We start from the raw sequence: 13,385 nt of genomic DNA on the forward strand, positions 1-13,385 counted from the left end.
TACCAAAGATCACTTTCTGCACTGAAGTAGTCTGGCTTTGAGAAGCAAGATAACAGTAAGCACGAGTATTAGCCATGCTATAAATGCCAAGTCCATCATCCTTGATAAGTAAGGCAGCTAATCTCTTCTGTAAATGACAAAAACCCGCACCATCCCCAGTAATCAGAAGCCTCAAGTACTCATCAAAGAGATTAGTGGCAGGTTGTAGAGCAGCAGGATTGGTAGTTCGCATAGCAAAATAGAGTCTAGACACACCAGTACAGTTGCGAAGTAAAAGCATCTCACTTTGAGGGTCCTTGAGTCTTTTGATCGCGTCCATTAGTTGAACAGTTTTGTGCACCCTATTCAACAACATGTCGCTAATGAATTCCATACCTAAACTCACTGGACCACCAAAAAGTTTAACAACCTTAAGGCCTACCAATATCCGGAGGGAAAACACCATCCATTGTACTCCTGGGACCAAGGGAAGGCCAAAAGACTTCTGTTTTCTTTATATTGAGATGTAACCCCCTGCCTGGACCTTCGGTTTCAATTATACGCAAATCCTTAGCTACCTCTAGAGTATCACCAACTATTGTACCATCATCAAGGTACCAGGTGTGCAAGTCGAGTTTGCATCGAGAAGCAATGGTCTTCACTAAGGGGTGAAGTGTCAACGCAAATAAAAATGGCCCGAGGGGATCACCTTGTTGCACACCAAGAGAAGAAGAAAAAATATATTGGGCATAATAAAGCTTAGCCGGACGTAAGTAGCAAAATTCTACCCAGCAAAAAATACCTGGACAATGAAGACAGACTTCCTTGATGAGCTGAGATCTGCTCACCATGTTGAAAGCATTAGAAAAGTCAATTAGCAACATTGACATTTTGTCTAAATGACCCTTCATTTCTAAAAGGCGATTTACAACATGTAAAATACCTTCACCTCCTACAGGAACACCAACCCCGAATTGGTAATCTCCTAAATAAGAAGTCATGTCTTTTCCAACAGCAAAAGCTGCCACCTTAGAAACTAATCTACGCCAAACTGTACCGACTGCAATAGGCCTAAGACCTCCTCCCGGCTTAAGCAAAGGAGTCAGCGGGGCGCTAGCAATGTATTCGCCCAATTCACTAGGGCATTTTCCAGCCAACCAAAGGTTGACAACCGCAGAGATAGATACAAGCAAGTCATCAGCCACTGCTGCCGCCGCTCCACTAAGAACATCAACTAAGTGTTATGCCCGTAGACCATCTCGACCACACGACGTACCTTTAGGGAAGCTTTTAATAGCTCCCAAAACAGCCTTGGAATCCACAAAGATGGGATCCACACGACGTACCTTTAGGGAAGTTTATTGGAAGTATAATCTTATTTTTTTTTTAATTTTAATTAATTGAAGATTCTGAAAGTTGTAACTGGACATTGGACATTGAACACTTTTTTTATATTTTTTTAATTCATTAATTATCTGATTGGTTCTGATGCATGATTGATTTAATTTTTTGATTTTTATGATGATATCATAAATGTGTGATTGATTTTTGATTTAATCTATTTTTTGCAACATTCTACTCTTCGAGATAATTGCTTTAGAATTCTCTATATTAATAATAAAGTTTTTTTTTTGTATTTTTGGTAGTTTTATAATATTTTATTAGATTTAGTTATTTTGATAAATGTTTTTGTTGGATTAATTGGCTGAAAAATATATTGTGGTGCAAAAGAATATTTTCCTAAAATATTATTAGCGAAAGTAATAAAACATTACCAAAAAAATAATAAAAGTGGAGTCGGAATCAACCAGAAACGAAAATCAACCAGGAGCTCCGGTGAATGAGAACATTTTAAAAAACTCTGTGAATGAAAAATTCAAGTATCCATATGGACCAGATCCATTTTATATTTTCTGATATTTGATAGGGTGGAAATAAATTTGAAGATTTTGTACAATTTCATTTCATTAACTTATATGTTCAAAATTCCATTTCTAATAGCAAAAATTAATTCATTTAACAATTAAAAATTTGTTTGTACCATATAGTTTGTACATGGGCCCGAGTGTTCCAGCCCCATAATTTTGCCCAGTATTGGGCCATTGGGTAAAAAATATGGAAGAGTGATTATAGCCCAGTCAGTAATTATCCTTCTACATAAAACACCAGGCACATATTCAAACATGGAAGTTAAAGATCCCTAAAAAAGGATAATAAGTTATGGATAAGACCAGGTACATATTCAAACCTGGAAGTTGCAGATCCTCAGAAAAAAGAGGAATCAGTTACTAAGAAGACCAGGTATAACCTGGGAGTTACAGCTCCTCAGGAAAAGGAGGAATCAGTTACTAAGAAGACCAGGTATAACTTGGAAGTTACAAACAAGGAAAATTGGTTTAGACCAGGTGAACCTGGAAAGCATTTGGTCCATATACATAGTCAAAATGTTTCTAGACAAAAACTGGACTGGATACAACTCCTCCATAACCTATAAATAGAGGTGGAATTCCAATTGGAAGGGTACACATTTCTAATCCTTCTCTCTCCATAAAAACCTGCTTACAACTCTTACTCATCGGAGTGTCTTTCCAGGTACCACCCCCAATTCATCAACAATTCTAAAAAAACCAAAAAATGCATCTCGTGGAATATTATGACGATCTACAATTCATTCATCATGTATAAATCTTAATTCATCTAACGGTTAAGATTATATCTTTCAATACAAATTTCGAACAGTGTTGTGGCAACATATTTGCTACAACAAAATTATTTCACAATCGAAATCCTTGATGATCAAAATAAAGATAGCAATTGTATCGTGAGAGGAATAAAACCCTCAAATTCTAAAAAATGTGGAAACGCAATTCAAGGATTTGATTTCCACGTCAAGATTTAGATTTATCGGAAAAAAAAATTTCCCCTATGGAATAATAAGTTTTATGTTTTTAATATTTAAATCAACTTTACTGTTATGTTTCTTCAAAAAATTATTCAAATGGTTGATGACTCGTGGTTTTGAAAAGCGGAGCACTATTATACTACGAATTTGGAGGGTATCTAATTTAAAATTGATCCAATCTACTAGGCATATCATTTTCTTTTCCTGGGAATATTTAATTTTTACAATGAAATGAAACTACAACGTCTGAAACCATTAGAAGGACATCAAATTCCTTGACATCTTATGAATGTTTAGTACTTTTCCATTATTCGTTTATGTTAGTTTTGAGTTATGTAATTTTTGTACTTTGTGTCATCAAATTCCATTATTCTCGTAGAAACTTTTCTGGTTTTTGAATTTGAAAACCTAATTTGGTTTTCCAAAAAATCTTACAGACGCGTCTCTTCCCATAAGGTGTTCTCCATGAGACACCATTAATGGATGCCTTTTGAAAGCATCTCTTGGAGATGAAGAGGCATCTCCAAAAGACATGAAACCCTCTATAAATTGCGAAGGCTTTCTCCCGTTTCAGCATCATCAAAAATTCTTTGATTTTTTTCCTCTCTAAGCATCATCAGAATCCATAAATTGCGTGTTTTTGGTTGGGTCAAGGAAGTACAAATGTTGGGTCCAACAACATTGTTAGGGCTTCATTGTATCCTGAAAACATTATTTCATTGACTAATTGTATCCGCCAGTTATTTGGGAAAGATAGAAATATTTTCCGAAAAAAATTACAAGGCCTTAAAGTCAATGATACAACATTCTTTCATGTTCTCTGGATTTCATCCTCCAATACCCAACTTCCAATAGTTAGTACAGGAAAATCACACTTAATGAGTGCAAGCTTGAGCACTCCTAAAACTGGGACGCACAGTAGATTGGATCAATTTTATATTAGATACCCTACAATTAAATTCGTAATATAATATTTGTCCGCTTTTCAAAACCACGAGTCATCAACCAATTTTCTAAAGAAAGAGTCATTTATGAGGAGAATAATACCCCGTACGAGCATGACGAACACGAAAAAAAATTGTTCGAAAAGTTAGACCATATATAAAGGAGGGTACCAAACTGAAATTCCTATAAATTACTCCCTCCGTTCCTTTTTAATAGGCTGGTTTTCTAAAATAAATGTTCTAAAGTCAAATAAATGCTTTTCAAAACCACGAGTCATCAACCAATTTTCTAAAGAAAGAGTCATTTATGAGGAGAATAATACTCCGTATGAGCATGACGAACACGAAAAAAAATTGTTCGAAAAGTTAGACCATATATAAAGGAGGGTACCAAACTGAAATTCCTATAAATTACTCCCTCCGTTCCTTTTTAATAGGCTGGTTTTCTAAAATAAATGTTCTAAAGTCAAATAAATGCTTTTCAAAACCACGAGTCATCAACCATTTTTCTAAAGAAAGAGTCATTTATGAGGAGAATAATACCCCGTATGAGCATGACGAACACGAAAAAAAATTGTTCGAAAAGTGACCATATATAAAGGAGGGTACCAAACTGAAATTCCTATAAAATACTCCCTCCGTTCCTTTTTAATAGGTTGGTTTTCTAAAATAAATGTTCTAAAGTCAAATAAATGCTTTTCAAAACCACGAGTCATCAACCATTTTTCTAAAGAAAGAGTCATTTATGAGGAGAATAATACCCCGTATGAGCATGACGAACACGAAAAAAAATTGTTCGAAAAGTTAGACCATATATAAAGGAGGGTACCAAACTGAAATTCCTATAAATTACTCCCTCCGTTCCTTTTTAATAGGCTGGTTTTCTAAAATAAATGTTTTAAAAAAATAGGCTGGTTTCCTAATTGGGAAAGTCAAATGTTACTTTAGTTTTCTGGGACCACTTTTCTCTTAACTGCTTTTGATGACAAGTGTCATGTGGACCATTTCACTATACTTCTTTTCCTGACAAGTGTCATGGGGACCATTTCACTTCACTTCTTTTATTGACAAGTGTCATGAAGACCACTTTCAATGATTAGTTCTCTTAATATCCTTAATTTTTCTAAAAACAAAACCAGCCTATTAAAAAGGAACGGAGGGACTACAATTTTAGTGTTGATAGCCAAACCGTTAAATTCATAATTACTAAAGGAGGGTACTACTAGGGTTAGTAGGGGTACGGTCTGAGTAATATGACTGTAATGTTTAGTTATCATATTTTTTGAAATGATATACGCATCGTTAGAATTGATATCGCCTTTATAGCCTTTCTGGATGCACATCCAAAAGTTATTTTTCGATTTCTGAAAGTTAAAAATTAAAAAGCGAATTTGTATATAAAATTTCAGAATGACTTTTAGAAATAAAAGAATTAAATTTTTTCAGTGAAGCAGAATATTGTTGTTTTTGTGAAGAAGCAAAAACAATTTTACTTCTGATATCCAAACATGTTGTTAATATTCATGCTTAACTTTTATCCCACACTTTTCAGTAATTAGGAGTTTTGTTATTTAAATCTCGAAAATGTTTTTTTTTTTTTTTCCGAGAAAAAAGAGGCAAGCTTCGTACATTAACATTCATAATACCACAATTCCAAATTGGGAGAGTTATATGGGTTACAATACAAACCATGGAGTTTTCAAAAGACTCCAAGTAATTAAACAACCAACATAGACTTTTAAGACTCTCAGCTTCACAGCAACATAATAAATATCTATGATTAAGTCTAGTCGTTCCCCACAAATTAACATAATAAATTCCTCAGCAGTTTCTTTCCTCTTGTGGCTCAAACTAAAGATATGGTGAACCTTTTTGCTCCACGGGCGTGTCCATGACTCCATGATTGAAGTATGTTGACACGTCATGAGAGTAACGTTCCGGAGGTCTCAAGCATTTTCGATTAAAGCCGGCGCAGTATGCAAACCTGTTCAGAAGTAAACGGAAGGAAGAACCGAGGAGCTTCCCACTTTGTCTCCTTCATTCTCCCCCAAACCCTAAATTTGTCGGTATATCCAAATTCCCTTAATTTACATCAATCCCAAATCTAAATCTCAATCTTCAAATCCACAATTTCCAATTCCACAACCCAATCTTCTCCCAAATCAATGTTCCAATTCTAAGAAAACCATTCACCTAAATTCTCGGTATTTAGTGATCGAAGAAGAAGCCCAGATTCCCTTTTGATCACAGCAATGGCTCGTCGTTACCGAGGTATTTTCAGTGGTATATGTAGTTTAATTTTAGTGATTTTCTTTTTCCGCTCACAAAACCATACATTTCATAGTAAATTAGAGTCTTTCTCCCCAAATTTGGATTCAAATAATGAATTTGGAGGAGTTATACAGAGGAGGATGTTTGAAACTGGGTCAAATTCAACCTCTATAGTTGATGATGAAAACAATTTGGCAGTAAAGAGTCCAACTTTGTGTTCAGGAATACAAAAACATGAAGGTTTTGGAAGTGAATGTGAGTTCTTGAAAGCACATCCATCGTGTACTTCTGGTGGTTACTTCGATTACATTACATTTTTCTACTGTGATTGTCAGAATTTTCATGTGTTTGGATACATGGTACTTGCACTATGGCTTGGAGCATTGTTTTATCTGTTAGGTAACACTGCTGCTGATTACTTCTGTTGTTCGTTAGCTAAGTTGTCGAAATTATTGAAATTGCCACCGACTGTTGCGGGTGTTACATTGCTTCCCTTGGGTAATGGTGCACCGGATGTGTTTGCTAGTATAGCTGCATTTGTTGGGACGGACGCTGGTGAAGTTGGGTTGAATAGTGTGTTGGGCGGAGCTGTTTTTGTTACTTGTGTTGTTGTTGGGACGTTATCACTCTTTGTTGCGGAGAAGAGGGTGAAGATTGATAGGAAGTGTTTCATTAGAGATATAAGTTTCTTCTTGTGTCGTTGTCTGTGATTTTGATTATTGGTAGGATTAGTGTTATTGGGGCAATTGCGTTTGTTTCGATTTATGTTGTTTATGCGATTGCTGTTGCTGCAAATGAGTTCTTTAGGAAACATGCGCCTAAGTTGAGATTTGATGTTGTGACGCTGTTGCTTCCTGTTAGAGGAAGTATTTTTTCGAATGGAAGTGAAGATGAAGAATCTTTTTATAGTCCGTTGCTTGAGGTGAATCATGAGAATGATTCACCAGAACTACAGAATACATTACCTCAATGGATGTGGGCATCAAATGTTGCTATTTATTCGAATCACTCACAGATGCATGGTGTGGATGAAAGCTCGAGGCTATTATGGGGTTGGATTGATGATGAAACATCTGCGGATAGAAAGGAAATGTCTTGTTCTTCTAAGTTATTTACCCTGATGGAGATGCCTTTGGCTCTCCCTAGACGGCTAACAATTCCTGTTGTTGAGGAAGAACGGTGGTCGAAAGTTTTTGCTGTTGCTAGTGCTTCCTTGGCTCCAATACTTCTTGCAGTTTTGTGGAATACACAAGATAATATGAGATCTACAAGCAGAGTCCTTTCCTACATTATAGGATTTGTACTTGGTGCTACACTTGGCAGTCTTGCAGCATACTTTACACGAGCTGATCATCCACCTCGAAGGTTCTTATTTCCTTGGGTTTTCGGGGGATTCTTCATGAGTATTATCTGGTTCTACATTGTGGCTAATGAGCTTGTGGCGCTTTTGGTGGCGTTGGGGGTCATTTTTGGGATTAACCCGTCAATCCTTGGATTAACTGTACTTGCATGGGGAAACTCTATGGGTGATTTGATGTCAAATGTTGCTCTGGCTATTAACGGTGGGGATGGAGTACAAATTGCGATGTCAGGATGCTACGCTGGGCCTATGTTCAACACACTCGTGGGTTTGGGAATCTCGATGCTGATTGGAGCTTGGTCTAATAGTCCTGCATCATACATGCTTCCACGAGATAGTAGCTTGATCTACACTATGGGATTTCTCATGTCAGGACTTATCTGGGGTCTCTTTGTGTTACTTCGGAATAATATGCAGCCAAACAAGATGTTAGGAGTTGGTCTTATGATCATCTACCTAACCTTTCTTACTGTTAGAGTGACCAGTGCAATGGGCTTTGTATCTTTAGCTGGCCTAAGATGATGTTTCCATGGCAGCATGTCCTATTGGGTGCAACCACGCATGCAGTTGATCTTCTTGCAACATCACATGTTTCCCTAAAAAAATAGACTAAGTTTACTGCTAGAAGGAAGGAGAACGAGAAGTGACTGGTCAATAGCCAACTTATTGGAATATTTCAATCGTCGGAATTCTCTTATGCTTACCGGGCAAATCTGTCGCAAGATTCAGGTGCGTATGCAATCCACGGTATAATTTACTAACTCATAATATCCGTGTTTTCAATAAGAAACTTAAGCATGATACTAGAAAGGGAAATATCAAACCCTACTCAAATAAAATGAATAAGAAAAATGAATTTTACTTATTTAAAGTAAGCTCACCAATTAACCAGCTGATCGACATGTATACCTTTTACTAAATTTCTCAACTTACTGCAGAAATTGTCAATTGAAATGCCGGGAATGATATATGAAACTGGCAAAAACTACAACTTCCAAAGTTTAATTGATGTCTACAACATATGCCCATTTGAAGAGAAGGGTTTCTTAATAGAGGTATGCCAAAACTTCCCCTTCCAATATCAGGATTTGACCTGAGTCATTCTATCTGACACCTCATTTTTTTACTTCTCAAATATGTTCTTTGGTTTTCAGCAAACCATAGCCTATGCTGGTTGATATAACCTTGCTACTACAATCTGTACCGACTACTAAGCAACCAGAATTGTCCATGAGCATAACCAATTTGACAAACTATCTGGCACGACAAAAACACAAGTTCTTAAACTTACTACACATGTCTAGAGTCCTTATTGATTTTTGTTCAGTTCTACCTATAGCCTTATTAGCTTCCTACCTCCCATACTGCTTCCTTGATGAGTCACAAGGTAAACACAAACAACATATAATAAGTGAGGACCTTGCTCTAATTGATTATAGAAAATATATGTGATGCTTGGTTTATAATACACTCGCATAGAAAAGTTCCAAACATCAATAGATTAGTTGCTTTGTGAGAAAGGACCTTACTCGAGTTGATAGAAGAAAATATGTGTGACAGTTGTAGATTTGCTTATTTTGTGATTTAAAATAATGATACTTGTTACAACAAACAAATCTGGGTTGTCTCATCTTCAAAATGAAATTTAACTTAATTGTAAACCTATGTTGGTCGCTAATGCGACACTGCTGAGAAGCTGGCATTCAGCATATTCCAGCTAAAAACCCCATATTTACTCTGCTTTTCCGAATCGATGGCTGCTTTTGCTAAAAACTCATTACTCTCTTCTTTTTGGTGTCACAGAAGCAATCCCAACCAAAGATGGTGCAGCTATCCAAGCTAGAGCTGGGACATTCTTTGCAACCAGTCCTGAAAAGGGGGAGGCTCTGACTTTGCTGGAAGCAGCTTATTGGGCAAGACATGGTCATCACAGATTTTTGGATTGAAGAAGATTGTCAGAGTGATTGATTATGCTCAAGGGTAGTGCAGCTTAGTTCAGTGGAGAAGTCGAGCAATCATCTCTGAAAATTTCAATTTCAGGTTCACGTGCAATTATTTGGGGATAACTTTCATAGCAGATGTTTTGGCAAAGGAGGCAAGAAAGCAAGGAATTCACATACAACATTGGAACTTAATGCCTTTTTTTCTCAACTTAGATAGATGTAGTTTGGTTCCTGTTACTAGAACTGCGTTAAATGATATTCAAATCCTGTATTAGAGGGTCAAACTCTGTTGGGGGGTTTTCGTATTTCAGGCTACCAACGGTCAAACTCTGCCACCGTAAATTCCAACATTATACTATCTAGGGTGGGCTTATAAGGGGTGTCTAAAGGTACTGCAATAACCTATATATCCTTAAACAATTTAAATTATTAGAGTGCCCTTATCATCAAAAACCTAAAATCAAAAATCAAAATAAATTTTAAACTCAAACATCTTGGACTCAAATTCAATCAAGAAATTGATCAAGCAAAGCAAACACGAATCGAAGTGAGCGATGTTGGAGTGTGAAATCCAAATCTCAATTGCTCTTATATGTATTTTAGAATGTATGTGTAACAAACCCATCTTGTTTTTGATTGATTTTATTTTGTTTGATCGATAGAATATGATTTCAAAGATGAAATTAGGGTTTTCAGAAGATCAGTTCGGCTGATCTTGGAGTATCAATTTTGAGCCGAACCTAGTGTATGATTTAGAGAAACACTATGTTCGGCTAATGCGACTTTGCTAGATTTTGTTCGAATCAGCCGAACCAAAATTCGTCAGTTAAAGAGTGAAGTTTGGCTGATAACTTTCCAGCCGAACTGTTCATCTGGTCAGTAGATCTGGGTTTTAAAAATTAAACTTTTTGACAGATTCAACTTATAAAAAGAAATTAAACCTCGTATAGAAGTCTACCTATGATTTGAATCACACATTTTGGTCACTTCTAATCATTAAAATCTCAAAATTCAAAACCCAAGTTTTTTTTTCACTTCTTCTTCTTCCTCTCAAGAATCCCAACTCTCTCACATAAATTTGATTCATCTACTAATTCACCACTAATAATATAATTTTTAATCAATCCTTAAAATTCCTAGCTAATCAAATCTAATCATAATCATTAACACCAATTATGTAAGGGTAGTTATGCCATTATCAAAAAACGTGGATAAGGGGTGATGTTATTTTTTATTTGGTGACCCTATTTTGGCATTATTTCGTATGCCTCAAAAAATTTTAGTATGCCTCAAAACAGGTTTCACCCAAAATCTGTAATAGCTCACCTTCACCTTGGTAATTCCCTGGGAGACGAGGAAAAGCCCAGGTCTAAATTTGGATAGCCCATACAAAAGAAAATCAAACTTGACGTATTGTTAGAATACGAGCATCCAACTCAAAACCAATTGACTATGAGTGGAGAGGCCCTAAGGAATTATAAACCGCAGGATCTTAGATGCCCAGACAATGTGGGACTAATAATCTCAACACGCCTCCTCACGTGTAGCCTCGTTGGGTCTAACACGTGGACAATTAAATCGGGTGACGCTCATAAACTCGACGCAAATAGCCTACTCTGATACCATGTTAGAATACGGGCATCCAACTCAAAACCAATTGGCTATGAGTGGAGAGGCCCTAAGGAATTAAACCGCAGGATCTTAAATGTCCGGACAATGTGAGACTAATAATCTCAACACGTATCTTGAAGAAGATCTAACAAAAGGAACATAAATGTAGTTGTATGACTAACATCTATTGATATTGATATGCAACGAGAGTGAGGACACGTTTATATGCATGCATCCAAAGAAATAAATATCTTGCTTGTATGATACAGAAAAATTTCATATCTAATCATGATTATATGCACAAATTTAAAATTTTTTGATTTAGTAATTATTTTGCAAACCAAAGAAAGAAATATAGAAGAAGCATAAATCTAAAATATTTGACACACTGATAACTAATATTTTATTTTTAGAAACCAAAATATAATTTACAGAACCCAAAAAAAATTGGCGGCCTACGGGGGCATTATCAAATCAAAGGTTTGTGTTAATTCATAGTTTTGCTTGCGTATCTTATACATAGCGCAATTGTGAATATACTCTATGGAAAATAAATTTGATTCGAAAAGTTTTGTGCTCTAAAGGAAAGATAGCGTTGCGCAACTTATACTCTTCAGATATTTTACCATATTTATTTTTATCGCAGTTGAGACGAATGAAAAATAGCCCACCCCAACACAAATTCCTAGATCCGTCGTTGTGAACATTGCTATTTGACCTGAAGCAGTAAAAAAATCGAATCAAGTGTAATACATGAAAACGTGCACAAAGTTTATATATGTAATGATCAAAAACATTTACAGGGGGGCTTGGAAAATTTAACCTTCTAAACTCCAAGAACAAAATACAGGAAGGGATCAAAATTATGTAAATTATATAAGAACTCCCCCCTTAGCAGCCTCAGTGAGCACCAATGCAACCAAACTTATCATTGCAGTTCTACCATTCCACATCTCAGCAGTGGAGGACATATCTCTCGGTTTGTATATATCATCTCCCTGTACAAGACCTTGAAGCGTAATCTGAAATCATTTCCGTGAGATATGAATCTGCTGGAGCTTTCTATCAAAACACCTTGACTTCGCCATTCTTTCGCTTCTTGTTGGATCATATCTGATTGCTTTTCTTTCCTTATTTTTTTTGAAAAGCAATTACAACGGCCAGTTCGTACAATGGTCCCACGTAGAGGTATAAATTGGGACGGGCCAGCACGTTTATGGCACAGCACAGCACGTTAAAACTCGAGCACAGCACGGGCACAACACGTTTGTTTAATGTGCTGTGTTGTGCCAGACAAATAGGCACAGCGGCACAGCACAGCACGCGGCACGTGTTAGCATGCGGCACAACACATGAAGAAAGCACGCCACGTCATGCGTAAAATACTACACAATACATCACATTTTATGCATATTTCACAAAAAGATCATTATTTTAGCCAATTTTTGACATTTTATTTTCGTTATGCTACTTTATTTCTGTAATAATACATGTACCAACTAAAATATCTCAAAAATATTTATTTTGGAGAACATAAAATAAATGTGCTAGCCCAACACAGCACGGCACATCACGCTTATTTTTCTGGCACAACACAACACGACACGCCATTTAGTACAGCACAACAAGTCTGAATCTCTGGCACAATCCAATCCAGCACGTAGCACGCTAAGCACGTGATTTCGTGGACTGGACTGTGCCGGGCCGACACGTATTACGCCTCTAGCCCCACCAAAGAATTCCGCTAACAAATTTAATATCACGACACCCGGAAGAGGAAATAACTTTACTCCCCAAATAAGCAAAAACAATGAAAAATAACAGAAAAGAAAAGATAAAGCGAGGTTCGGTTCAGAAAGATGCATGGCGGAGTATGTCTTCCCCTTTAATTATTAGCACCACTTTTTTTTTTTTTTTTTTGAGTTACATCGCGTAATCTACTATATAATGACCCCAACAAAAATGGAAATAACCCCTATTTAAAGATGCAGCTGGCCCATCAACTAGCAACCGCAGAATCGAGCAAAGTGTGCCCACCCTATTGTGGTTCAAGACCCAAGATTGAAGTAGCTAGCTTATCTTCTTAGGCAGCTGTTAATGGAGCCCTCCTTCAATGACCCTCTTTATATATCAGTAAATTATCATGATATAGGGGCGGAGCCACATTGATGAGTAGGTAGCCACGAGCCAGCTCTGGTCCCAAGTCATTCAAAAAAGATGACAAACTGTATACAGTACTTACTTTTCTTGCTGGTCAGGATAATGTTGTTTTCTGCATATTCTAGTAAAGCTAGTTCCTGCCTTTAGTAACTGTGTTTTTATAGTTTTTGTTTTATTTATTTATTTTTATGGGAGCGTCAGATGCGCCAACTCTT

General features: G+C 36.5%; 1 pseudogene; it reads left to right on the plus strand.

Moving 5' to 3' along the window:
* The first annotated feature begins 5,655 nt into the window (after positions 1-5,655).
* On the plus strand, positions 5,656-9,704 carry LOC113290269 (annotated as a pseudogene).
* Positions 9,705-13,385: the final 3,681 nt, after the last annotated feature.

This window comes from Papaver somniferum, chromosome 6, assembly GCF_003573695.1.
Source record: "Papaver somniferum cultivar HN1 chromosome 6, ASM357369v1, whole genome shotgun sequence".
Lineage (NCBI taxonomy): Eukaryota > Viridiplantae > Streptophyta > Magnoliopsida > Ranunculales > Papaveraceae > Papaver > Papaver somniferum.